Here is a 13,750-nt window from a genome sequence, read left to right on the forward strand (position 1 = left end):
TTCATAGGTAAAATTAACAAGAGCATAATCAGCGCTAAACCTTATACATTATATCTAAAAGAAAAAGAGTCAGTGAACTTACATTACTGCAACTCTTATAGGATCACTACTCACTATTATGAAAGCAAGTTTCTGTAAGCTCGTCACTGCTGGTACCATTTACTGGACACCATAAGCGCAGACGCCAGACCGAGCTACAAACAAACGAACAATGAGCCGTGTTAAGCAGTTCAATGAATTTAATAACAAATAGGCATGGACTTCCAAAAAGACTTGCGTTACTTATGTTGCCGCAAAACCTGTGTTGGATCACTACTCACTATTATGAAAGCAAGTTTCTGTAAGCTCGTCACTGCTGGTACCATTTACTGGACACCATAAACGCAGACGCCCGACCGAGGTTCTCCCCTTCGCACAGCCGATACACCAAGAGACTCACTCTTCAACTCACGCCGCACCATTTTCCTGTTCATCTCAACACCTTTAAAGGGGATGCGTCGCTTACGCCACCTGATCCAAATAATCAGCCGGCCTTAAAGGTACCTTCCCAACTCAACCACCTGACCCGCTACACATGTAACGTCCCGGTCCGCTTGGATGGGGAACGCTTCATGTGAAAAAGCCTGTGGCGCGTGTGTAGCGCTGAGCGTGGTGTGTTTGTCAGTAAGCGTGAGTGCTTGCGGGCAGCTACAGGTCTTATGACATAGCCGGTGTGAGTCGGCTTTATATTTTCTGTTCCCTGGGACAAAGGTGTAACAGAGCGGGCAGTGAGTAGGTGTGGGCACCGTTCTGTGGGCACATTTCCTACATTTAACACTCGAGCGGCATACGCCAGCTTCATGAGAGTGGGCTCTGCATGAGTCAATGACACCGAGGGGAACCGTGCTTATGTGTAGGGGTGAACACTGGGAAGCGGGCACATTTTCTACACTTAAAACACCATCGGCATGAGCCGGATAATCAGAAATTGTACTCTTTATGAGATTTCTCTGTCTTATGAGATTTCTCTGGGTCGTATGTATGTTTGAACTTGTATGTTTAAACGCTCATAAATTATCGAGCACCATCACGAGGGGCGGGTTTGCTTTCTGTACGTAAGAAAGCTGGCCGTGAGCTCGGAGAAGCGAGCAGCATAATTTTTATCTGCCACCAGAGCCAAGATTCGAACATGGGTCTCTGGCACGAAAGCCTAAGATTTCGCCACTGAACCACAGGGGGAAAACACATAAGCTTTCAGTTAGCGTGCATAAGAGAGAGCGTCATCATGTTTTGTGTTGGCGTTTGTTTGCAGGCGTGCATGTATTATAACAGGCTTATTTACTGCAATATTGATATTTCCAGCCGCCTGAACTTTGCTCGAGACCGTCCACTCTGACATCCCTTGTGAATGGCGCAGTTTGCGTGGCTCAACAAAGGGAGAGAGAGCGGGAGAGGTCGTAATAGGCGAATAGCCAGGGAGCGTCAGAGAGCGTCATCACGTTTTGTGTCGGCGTTTGCTTGCAGGCGTGCATGTATTATAACAGTCTCATTTACTGCAATATTGATATTTCCAGCAGCCTGAACTTAAGAGGGGACTGAGAAATGCGTGAGCATTGGAGAATTGGAGGTTGGTCCGGCCTTGGCGGGACTAAAACACTCTTTCCTCCTTTCGCCGGTGAGTGACGCACGCGAGGGCGGGGTAGCTTTCTTGTAACGTAATGAAAGCTAGCCCCAAAACCGTCCGCTCTGACATCCCTTGTGAACGGCGCAGTTTGCGCGGCTCAACGGAGGGAGAGAGCGGGAAAAGGGGTCGTAATAGGCGAAATAGCCAGTCGAGCCCGCAGAGTGGGAGATCCATCTCGTCACATTCAGGGCAGCCGCCCTAGCGAGTGCAGCTTCTGCATGGTAACGGACCAGACAGGAAGCGCAGAGGATGTGACGGTCTCCACCGACGAGAGGGCCTCTGACGAGGCGCAGTTGGTGCGAGGCATTTGAAACAACGCCTCGTAGGAAATTTCTCTTTTAGAAGAAGAGAGAGTGTGTGTCGCAGCGGCGAACACACATGGGCAGTAAAAGGATATGACGCCGGATAGCGTAGCAAGCACGGATGGCTGAAGGCGGCGAGAATCGTCCGGCTTCTTCAGGCGCTGTCTTGGGCGTGACGGCGTCGGCTTCTCTCAGAAGATCTAGCAATGCGGAGAGCTTTGCTGAAGAGATGAAAATCAGGAAAGCAGCCCCCGAGCCCATCCTTTATACGCTAAGCCACACCCATTCTGGCGGGCTTTGACGCGTGAGGGCGTGACGTCACGCAGGGCTCAGCGGTAGGCTGCTGCAGTTGCTGCAGGGCAGCCAATGAGCGCGCTAGTAAGCCCGCTCTAGGTCTGCTAGCTGCTGCAACGCGTTGACAATAAATACAAAATTAAGGATAATTTTTGGCTTCAATATCTCGAGAAAAGTTGACTTTACCCGTAGCGTAAGCAACTTACGCAATACGAGAGAACCTCTCGTAAGAGAACCTTCCTTCGAACCATATCCTTGGTCTTCAACACATGCAAATAAGGATTAGGTTAGATAGTTCTAAACTTATCCCCAACTCTAACTCTGAATTTGTAATTTCTGCACCAATAGCAGCATTACAATAGCAAAAATAATGACAAGGTTTTCAAACAAGGCCTAAAAACTGCCATTGTTCAAATTAAGGAGGTTTATAATACCTGAAGAAAGCTATTTGTTAGCATTCCATGGGTTCCCACACCAGTCAAGCCACTGCCAAAGAGATGAATGGGAATGCTAAAGATGATGGTGGTGCATAAATTACTAAGAGCAGGCGCGCTCAACTCGCAAATTAGTTTATGGGTGCGAGTAATAAAAAACGTTTATCAAAAGTTAAATTACACACACCAATTTTAACGACAGCTACCATCCGTGGGAAACAAAAGATCGATTAAATGTCAGTCAAGTCCCAAACTCCCTAAAAAGAAAGCTTCCAAAAGTTTTTTTTTTTTTTTTTTTTGCAGCAATGATAAATAACCATTTTGAATTCCTAAAAGAACCTTTCGGTAAACAGTTCTTACATTTTTTTTTTTTTTTTTTTTTTTTGTGAAGAACATTTTAATAATCTGGTAAACCCTTTTCCACTATTAAGAACCTTCTGTGAAATAGAAAGTTTCCATGAATGTTCTTAATGGAACCATAGATTCCAACAAATAACCTTTATTTGTTAGAGTGTATCAGCCATTTGAGATTTAGAAACATTGCTCAATTATCTGTTTCTCACCTTGTGATGTTCTTAGTGGTGAAGGCACTGATGAGCCACTCCATATCCAGAATCTTGAATGGGGAAAGCACCAGGTAAGTTGATTTGTCCATGTCTACAGCGCTATCAGGATAGATAATCCGGTGAGTGACCTTAAAACCCACATCCTTCTCATAACCTTTTGTTGGGCCCATATTTATCCTGGCTTAACAAAGCATGACTGGGTCAAGAAACATGTGAAAGATCATCATGTAAAAAAAAAAAAAAAATGACACCGTCAACCAAATTTAAATGCATTTAAATGTTTTTTTTTATAGCTTATGAAGAGAAGCTTTACTGGACAAAGAATGACAGCAGACTGCAAAGCTTACAAAGTGTATGGCTAAAAGTGACACCGAACAAATACACAGTTTTGATCATGTCTTGGAAATCATGTCATGTTATATAAATTATGTTATATATCATTCTTTACCTAAGATCTAGGAGATGTCCATAACGGGATCCTTTAAGTTTCCCTGAGTTTCCTACCACAGCACAAGTCCTGCAGCGTTTTGGACTAGCATCTAAGTATTGTGTTTTATCTGGGAAGAGAGAAAACATCTTCTCCACCACTACTGTAGTTCCTTTTGATCTTAGCTTTCTGAAGGCCGCGAAACGTCATGCAAAATAGACTTCAATGTAACAGGTTTTAGTATTTTGAGGTTCACAGAAAAATTAGTAATCAACAAATGTTGACACACTTGCACTGAACTTCTCTTCCAAAACCTAGTGAGCTGAAGAGCATGAGAAACTTTACTTAAATGATTTCAATAGAATTTGCCGTGAACATGTTGCCAAGGGAATGACATGATACTTAGAAAAATACATAGCACAAGCAAATATGGGGTAAACAGTAAATTAATGACTAACAAAACGAATTAATCCACCATCTTGCATGGATGGATTTCTTTCATTGAGCTCATCATAATGCATTCTGGGACATCTTATGCAATAATGTGAGCAAAAAAAAATTATAATACATAATCATGCTGCCTATGTTTTTTAACAACTCTGTTGTGAGCAAAAGTGTGTTGTCTTAAAATGCTGCCTACACCGCATCTCAACAGCTTTTAGAAAAGATTCAATGTCATTTTACAGTTATTTAATTCATCACTGTGCAATTAAGGCTTAAAGAAATGTAAGATCAATACCTTCCAATACTCTAAGATATCTTCACTGAGCACGTAATTTTCCCGGGTGAGCAGTGGTTGAATAGAGAGATCATAGAGTTCATTGAACCAAGCACTGTGAGTCTGCTCTCTGACACTGTCTTTACATGCACATATGCCTGTAGAAAACTCATCCACAGGGGTTTGGAACACCAGGAGCATGCAGATTATGATCACACATATGACAGCTGTCATATAGGACCACCTATAATGCAATAACATGCCTGTAGAAATTTAGCAGAAATTCTAGGCTGATTTGGCTGTTGCTACTAGAATGGTGGGTCCATTAAAACTCATTCAGTCATCAAGTACTTTTCCCAGTTTATTTGTGGTGACATAGCCTATAGGAGTAGACATTTCACATATGGCAGTGATGGTAATTGTTGGTTTCTAAAACCCATAAACAAAACCATTAATAAATACAAACACAATTGCAAATCTTAAATCATACATCTGAAATCAGCTTTAACAATCAAATGAGTATAACATTAAAGAGCTACTAAACATAACTAGAATTCAATATATCATATCAAACACATAATCCTTTAAACTAAACAAACAATCAAAAAGGAAACTTACATGTTCAACAACGCAACAATTCCACACAAGCCATGTCTGAACAACAGCTTTTGGTTCAAACAAGAGGAGACTGAAACATAATTAGTAAGGGGCCACAGGTGCTCTTTATCAAGACTCAGTCAGCCAATCAGATCACAGCAGGATTTTCTACAATGCCCATCTTTGCTCCTCTACTCTCCTGATGAAAAAAAAAGAAGAAGAAAAAAAAGGTCTTTTGTGGGTTGCATGGCATAGCAGGGCTTGCAAAATATCAAAATCCCTGGTGGGCCTTCGGGCAGGCACTCTTCATATTTTGGTGCCCCGAAACGAATTTAATTAATCTTAACCCTAACCCTAAAACTTTTTTAATGTAGAAAATGGGATAGGAGTCGAAAGCATTAATAAAAATAAAATAAAAAAGTGTTTCCTTCTCTCTGGGCCTCGAGTTTTTTCACGTAGTGTAACTGCGTAGCGCTTCTGTGTTGCACGTCACACACATGACCAGCGTCGGCCAATAGTGAGCCTACGTGTGACGTACAACACAGACGCGCTGCGCTAAAACACTACCTGAACTAACTCGAGGCCCAGAGAGAAGGAAATGAATAGTGGAATAAAGTCGTTATTTTTTTTATTTTTTTTCGCACAAAAAGTATTCTCGTTGCTTTATAAACTTAAGATTGAGCCACTGTAGTCACTTGGACTATATTAACGATGTCTTTAATGCATTTTCTGTGCCAGCAAGTTATAGTGTCTTAGAAGCCTATGGAGGAGTGAGACAGCTCTCAGATTTAATCAAAAATATCTTTATTTGTGTTCCGAAGATGAACGAAGGTCTTACGGGGTTGGAACAACATGAGGGTGAGTAATTACTGACAGAATTTTCATTTTTGGGTGAACTAACCCTTTAATGACTATTTAATATTTTAATGATCGTGTAATATTTTTTATTGTTTTATAACCGTGTTATTAAAGTAATAGGGGTTATGCGCAACATACTTCCGGGTTCTACAAAACAGATATAACTACTTCCGGTCGTCAGCTACTGAGGTAAACACAGCGTAGGTATGGCGACCTTTTATAGCCGGTGTTTACAGGAGCTACCCATTCTATCCATTTCAGATGTACATCGTATTGCTAAACGGACTTCCAGAGCCCCGAGTACAGTAAGTTAGTTTAGACTTGTATGCTATCATAGTAGTTTAACCTTTTATATTTGCTTGAAGACGATTAAAACAATCAAATGAAGACTGCATTAAATTTTTTTATAAATTTTTTTTTCTAATACTTAAGAATTCGTGACATTTTAATTAAAACAGAAATAAGATTTTTCTAAAAAAGCGAAAAATAAGTTACCTCAGAGATCACCTACCACTGCAGATGCGTACGGTAGTGCAAACCGGAAATGCTTATACCTGTTTTCCGGTTCAAACGTTGGGCGTTCCGCATAACCCCTATTGTACTTTCGACGCAGCTATTAGTCCTAGTTAAGGGCTTGAGTACAAAATAACGCTCCGCTAGTTACTGCACCAAATGTACGGATCAGTTTGAGACAAATCAAAGTCGGGTGGTGACAGATTACACTTCATCTCATCCATCTGCTTTTACCACAACAATAAAGGAACAAATATGTATTGTTTGGCAATGGCCAAACAAGGCGCGATTATGTGGTTTTACTTGTTTGAAAGAAACACAAACGCGATTCAAACATACCTGCTGACAGGAGAGTCCCGTTCAGTTGTCACATCTGGGTAGGGTTGCACCAGCAGTTCGTAAGTTCTTTCTTAAATTGGAACGTAAAGTCAACACTAGAGGCTTAGTAACCATAGACATAATAAATACATAGACGCCCTATTGGCTGCTGGATCGTACGTCAACGGCGCCGCCATACTGCGGAGGGCAACTTTCCCATACCTCTCATAACGAGAATTGAGAAAAATGCCTATTTCGTGCGCTGCTTGGGGCTTTACAAATCGCCACACAATTGAAAACAGGTCTCAGGGAATTACCTTTCACAAGCAAAACTGAAAATTTGTTTCTGGTTGTATTTCATTTACTATTTTTATTTTCAGAGAAGAAAGGCTGCGAAATTTAAAAATACTACTGTTATTGTGTCACGAAATGTAGTTTTAAGAGTTTTTCAGTCAACAATGTAGTTGTTTAAAGCTCAAATCTGTGGTTTATTTATAAAGATAGCGCCTATTTAAAAATGTTATCTGACGGTTTCGGAGTTGTGAGATCCAGTGCTCACCGGGCGCTCAGCGCTCATGTACCCCGCCGAGAACAGCCTTCCCTCGGCTAGTGCTTCTGACGGTCGCCGCTGGATCTGATTTCTTTAGTCTAGTGGTTAAACATGAGCATAATTCGTCTTGTGTATATCTAACGGGCGATCTTTGGTCTCGTTAATCTATAATTTGTTCCTTGGCAAATCGTTTTGGCTGAGGGCAAAGTGAAGTTTCATAACTTTATATATTTAGGCTATTTAACTTTAACGTTGTAGCCTGCTGTATGTTTGACTGAATCGTTTACTTTATTTCTTGACTTGTATAGCTTATTATACCTTTTAAAAACTGAAATTTAACAAAAAGAGACAGGGTTGTGTCATTTTATTTTATATAGCCTATGTAAGAATACAGTATTTTAAAATATATAAATTTACATTATTTATTATTGTTATTATAATAATATACCACTTGCGATTATCAATCTATTATAGTTATGCTGTTAAAATTATTGTACTATTCATAGTAACTATTTAACTTATTATTTTTTATTGTCTATATTCTGTCATTGATATTTCATATTCTATTGCTATTATTATAGTATTATACATAAACTATATGCTATTATCAATATATTATTGTTATATATTATAGTACTTATGATATTATATAATTATACTTTTCATTACTATTTTATTTGCTGTATACTGTTTGTTTATTTTATTGACTAAACTATTTACTATTAGCCTACTTCTCACTTTATCTTATATTTACTATTTGCATTGCACTGTAGTTGTAGGCTACCATATCATATGTATTACCATAAAGGATCCATCAGTTATCTTTGTTATTGCTAAAATCGGGTCAATGACAGAATATGCTTTTTCCACAATAAGAAAACTTTATTTCATTTAATGTGAAAATTAAATTATATCTCAGTATGGGGCTGTTCACAATTCTTATCCAAGAATAAAAAGCCAAATACATGACAAGCCTGAGCTTTGGCCATTCCTTATTAAAAAAAATATTTTATAAGTCTAACTATCGAGATTTTAAATATCTAGAGATGGAACTTTTTTGTACACCACATACAAACCACTGAAATCGGTTGATAAATGTAGTTTTTTTGGGGGGTTTTATCCAGAAAAACCGCAGCTCACCTGTTTACTTGCATTTGATTACAGCGCAGTCTTGCCCTCCGCAAAATGGCGGACGCATTGGGGACATTCTACCAGAAACGTACATTTCCACTTTAAAAAATCTTGGGGAAAAAAATATATTTTTCTTAAATCTGAACGTTGAGACATATGGAGGACATGTTAAACTATGAGAAACACATATCATCCCATCTCAGCATGTTTTTATGATTAAATAAAATACATTTTTACGCATTTCACCCCTAAAATGTCAGGCCCTGTCACAGACAAATTTGTATATGTTAGAATGGTTTGCTAATGAATTTCTTTGATACAGATAGCATTTTCTTATTGATCACATGTCCCTGATTGTATCTAACATGGTTTTATAATTCCTTTAAGACATATAAGTAACTTTTCGGTCAACTGTAGTACACAAAATCACAGAATACCCGCAGGCACTCATATAGTTGTAAAATAACTACCTTTACATAGGAGATTTTTATAAAAACATAGTAGTGGATATATACCCCCACCTTCATCTACACAGTTAAAGAGATTAATTAATTAATATTTCCTCAAATAGTACACTTTTATCATAATTTCCTGTGTGACAGGACTGACCATGGCGTGACAGGACTGACGGTACTGTGACAGGACTGACTTTATGGATTTTGATGATGCAGAAAAAGTTATGTTTTGTGTTCTTTATTTAAGTTTTGATTGGCATTTCTTTTTTAAATTATTATTATAATTTTAATGTTAAAGTAATATTAGACTATGGTAAAATTCAGCCAAGGACATACATAATATTGCCAAAAGTATTGGGACAGCCCTCCAAATAATTGAATTTAGGTGTTTAAATCACTTCCATGGCCACAGTTGTATAAAAATCAAGCACCTTGGCCTTCATTTTACTATTGCATGCGTTAAATACATAACATATGCAATAAATGTAATAAAAAAGAACAATAACATTAATTTGTAAGGCCGTGTCACACAGGAATGTGACAGGGCCTGACGGTTGGCCATTGTAAACTGCCATTACTCAGCCTGCTAGCATGCTAGCATAAAAACTGTTAACATGCAAGCAAGGAATTTCAATAACCTTTTTAGACATGTTTTGGATTTAAAACATTTTCATTATTTTCTGGAATGTTTAACCGTGACAGGGCCTGACCCTTTAGCTCGTCTTCCTAAAAAAAACATACAAAAACAAGCTTAAAATCATACAATTCAATGAAACAATTCAGCCTTAATCAATGTAAGCTTCACCTGGGTCAAATGATGTCACTTCCTCTGAGTGATACCCTTAAAGGTGTATTTCACACGCAATAAAAAAAAAAAAAAAAAAAAAAAAAAAAAAAAAAACACGCATATTTAAAAAAAAAAAAAAAAAAAAAAAAAAAAAAAAAGGTGTATTTCACACATTTTATGTAGAGTTTTATGTAAACGTGACAGGACTGACCAAAACATGGGGACAGTTGTAAAATAGAATTTATTTGTAGAATTTATATATAATTTTATGTTTTTGATCAGTTGATGTGAATGATAACAGCTTAAACTTGTTATTGATGAGTTTTTTTTTTTTTTTAAATAACAGTTTGTAGCATAACAAAACTATGAAAGCTGTAGCTCCAATTTGGCTGAGGACAAGGGCATGGACAGGATTTGTCATTTTCAAAAGTGTTTTTAATAAAGAAAAAAATATCTGAGAACCTAATGAATGACATATTCCTTTACAGAACAACTCACAGAAATCAACTATGAGCTAAAAAATACTTTTTTATTCACTGTAACAATTCAAGGACAGATAATGTACGTTTCTGGTAGAATGTCCCAATCCAAAGCGGCCAATAGGGTCTATTATGTCTATGTTAGTAACTACTAGCTAGTTTGTAACTAACTCTGAACCTTATTCCGTTGCACCATTTGTTCGTAAGGCAGAACGTAGCTATAGCCTAGGTCGTAAGCTCTCCGTAAAGTAATGTGTAGTCGCATAAATTACGTTTAGCCTCGATGATCCAATAGCAGCCTTCAAATACGTGAGCAGATGTTGTGTTGAAATGCTGTGAATTTCAGTTTATCCTTCATTCTTTTGCCTCACGTTACTAACGATAAAAATACGTTTCCATTAAATACGATAGCCTACTTGATCATGAATAGCATAAGTGTTTTTATATGTAAATAACATTCAGAAACTGTATTTGAAATGAAATGAATAAGGATCAATAAATAAATATTGATACAAAAAATAATAACTGATATTTGACATGCACAACATTGACAGATGCACACAGCGGCGTGCTGTTTAGGATGGGTTCGTGTTAAAGATAGCCGCTAACAAAGTCATCTTTCCACATAATGTTCTCTCTCTTAAAATGTAAGCGTGTAAATGTCAGCATAATCATATTCATGGGTTTCATCAGGTCCCTTTCCACAGGTGTATTAATCAAGCACAATGCAGTCTGCATTCATAATCTAGGTGCTTGATTTTATACACCTGTGGAAAGGGACCTGATGAAACCCATGAATATGTCTAAAGAATTGAAGTATGTCAGGTAAAAGAAGAGCTTATTGATGCAGTTCAGTCTGTCTGATATTTTATTCCATCCGTTACTCCTGATCGGAGGCTGCCGTAAATATTTAGTTTATACGTAGAGTTACGCTTCAACTAAGTTTAATGGTGCAACGCAAAAATATTTAGAAGTGCGCAAGTCGTAACTTAGTGTCGATTTACATCAAAACTAGGCTAAGTTATAACTTACGCACAGCTGGTGCAACCGGCCTGTGTCCAAGCCCAGGGTGGCTGGAGTGAGCCCCACCTAAAGTTCCTCTGAACTGACCTTTGCTCCGGAGTCATTTCCCTTGCATTGCTGTTTCATAGATAAAACAGCTATTTTTACACGTTTAAATGCCTGTGCAAATCTGTGTTTATTGGCGCACAACCCTTAATTGTATAATTCAGAAAAGTGGATCCTGAAAATTGTGGTTATTAAAACCATGCATAACAAGAAGTGTACTGACTGAGATTATCAAAACATTTCATTAGGTTTACTGAACACATGTTACAATGTTTACCATGACTGGTACTGTGTTTTTTATTAGGGCTGGGTTTTCATGATTTTATTCTATTTCGATTCATTGTCTTGCGATTCGATTCAATATGGATTCATTTTGGATATAGGCTATATCAGATACATGTTAATTTGTATCTATTATTATTAGGCCTATAGGTTAAAATGAACTGACACAATTGCATATAAGGCAGTTTTATAATCATGACGTTATAATAACTTTTTATCTTTACATTTTTTTTTTTTTCTTAATTGAAGAAAAGGTGCAACACTTGAACTTTCACAAGTTCACACTTACAAATAATCAGATAGCGTAAAAGTATGCGTATTTGGCATTTTATTTAGGCCTCCACTCATGTTGATTGGGTAGACATGTTGATTACTTTTTGCTGGTTGGAATGACGTGATGAACTGATAGATCATTTGAACATGTTCCTCCCGAACTTTGTTAATAAAACATTATTTGTTAAGTCCGTCAAGAACCTCTTATTGGAAATAACTTGCTGACGACACAGCATAATGCGACTGTGATGTATTGTTCTCTTTTAAAATGTTTTGATTTTAAAACTCTGTGTCATAACGTGTCCCGTGGAGATCAAGGGGAGGTGATAGATAGGCTCAGGACTCAGATATCATCCAACGATTTTTATTTCATGCCAGTGAAGAAGTAGGGGTGAATATATTCACAGTGTTATGGCAAAAGAAAAAATTACAAAATTAAACCAAAATAAACATACACTTAACTCAGTGCAAACTTTGATGTATCAACAAACAAAGAAAAACAAATTGCTACAGGCAGCAAAATCTTCATGAATACATTCAGCAATATGACCCCCTCTTTACCATCCTCAGGTTCAGTTTAGACTGTCTTATATAGCCTAGGACAGGCTCATTACACTCAAGACCGTACCAACTGCAGGGGCAACAATACCAAAAACCTTTGTAGCCGAAACATATGACCATTTAACTTCCAAAAACAATTAAAATAAACTCATTCAGATATTTAAACTAATTGTAGACACCAGAAGACATTTCTCCATACCTACATTAACAAAGGTTAAGTTCCCTTCCCTATTAATAGAAATGGTTTAACCCAACACAAGAAAAAGGGAAACTGTAGTCCCGCCCCCTCCTTTGAGGAGTCACAGGAACAGGAAATGGTGAGTAGACAACATGTGGGGTCACTGTTTGCAATGTGGAGATAAATACAGATTTGAAATAATAAATAACAAAAATGCATAATTACAACTTGTCTCTGTGTGGTTAATGAGAACAAACAAAGGAAAACTATAATAGACATAACATGTTGTGATGACCGCTGATATGTGCACCTATCTGCAACCAACCCAAACAGCATGTCTTAAACTTATTGTAAATTAATGTTATGTAATAATGAACCTAAGGGACTGCACCATAGTCAAAAGAAACACAAAACCATAAATAACAAATAAAGATACATAAGCCCATTAAACAGATTGTAAAGACTTCGGCAGTGATGACGTCATCTTAGCACCCGTCATCACACTCTGATATCATGTTTTTTTTTTTTTTATGTGTATATTATTTGTGACTAATGTCGTCAGCAAATCGTTTCCCCTCGTGCTTTTGACCAGCACAGTCGGTGAAGAGCAACTGCTCCTGACTGCAATATCCGACATGGCCGCCTCGCTGTCGCGAGAGTTATTTGACATAAAAGTCAGTCAGTCAGTCAGACCACACTCGGACACATTTTTAACCAGCATGCAAAGTTCATTGCAGATTTTGTCTAAACATTAATTGGGTGTTTGTCTAATTTTTTTATGTCTTTTAGTTTTCTTTTAAATTATATTATTCAGCACAATGGTCAACCGCTGTTGTTTTTATTGTGCTTTATAAATGCATTGATTGATTGATCTCAAACAAGCCTTTTGTTTGTGTAACTGCAGTTCCATGAGTTTATTCTGGGTCAAGTTTACGCTCAAAGCCCAGTTTCAAGTTTGTTCAGGTCATTGTTTTGTTCTGTTTATGTTGTATTCATTCACATTTAGCCTGCTTTAATAAAACTGCAATTGGATTCTACACAACTCATCCTCAGTGGACTCAGTTACACTCTATCAGAATTCATTTTAAAGCATCATCTATTGTGAAGGGTTATTTGTAGCTCTGTGCTGGAATTTATTCTCAAGTTAGTACCGTGTCTTGGTTAAAGCTACAGTAACATCTTCAGCTAGTCACCTTGAGATCCTTTCCATCTAAACTGGATATCTCTTAAGCCTGGTAGGGAATGTTTTGTGAGCAGTAGGAAAACCGGATTCATCTGCCCTTATGCAAAGCCTAA

This window comes from Leuciscus leuciscus (genome assembly GCF_965113295.1).
Source record: "Leuciscus leuciscus genome assembly, chromosome: 12".
Lineage (NCBI taxonomy): Eukaryota > Metazoa > Chordata > Actinopteri > Cypriniformes > Leuciscidae > Leuciscus > Leuciscus leuciscus.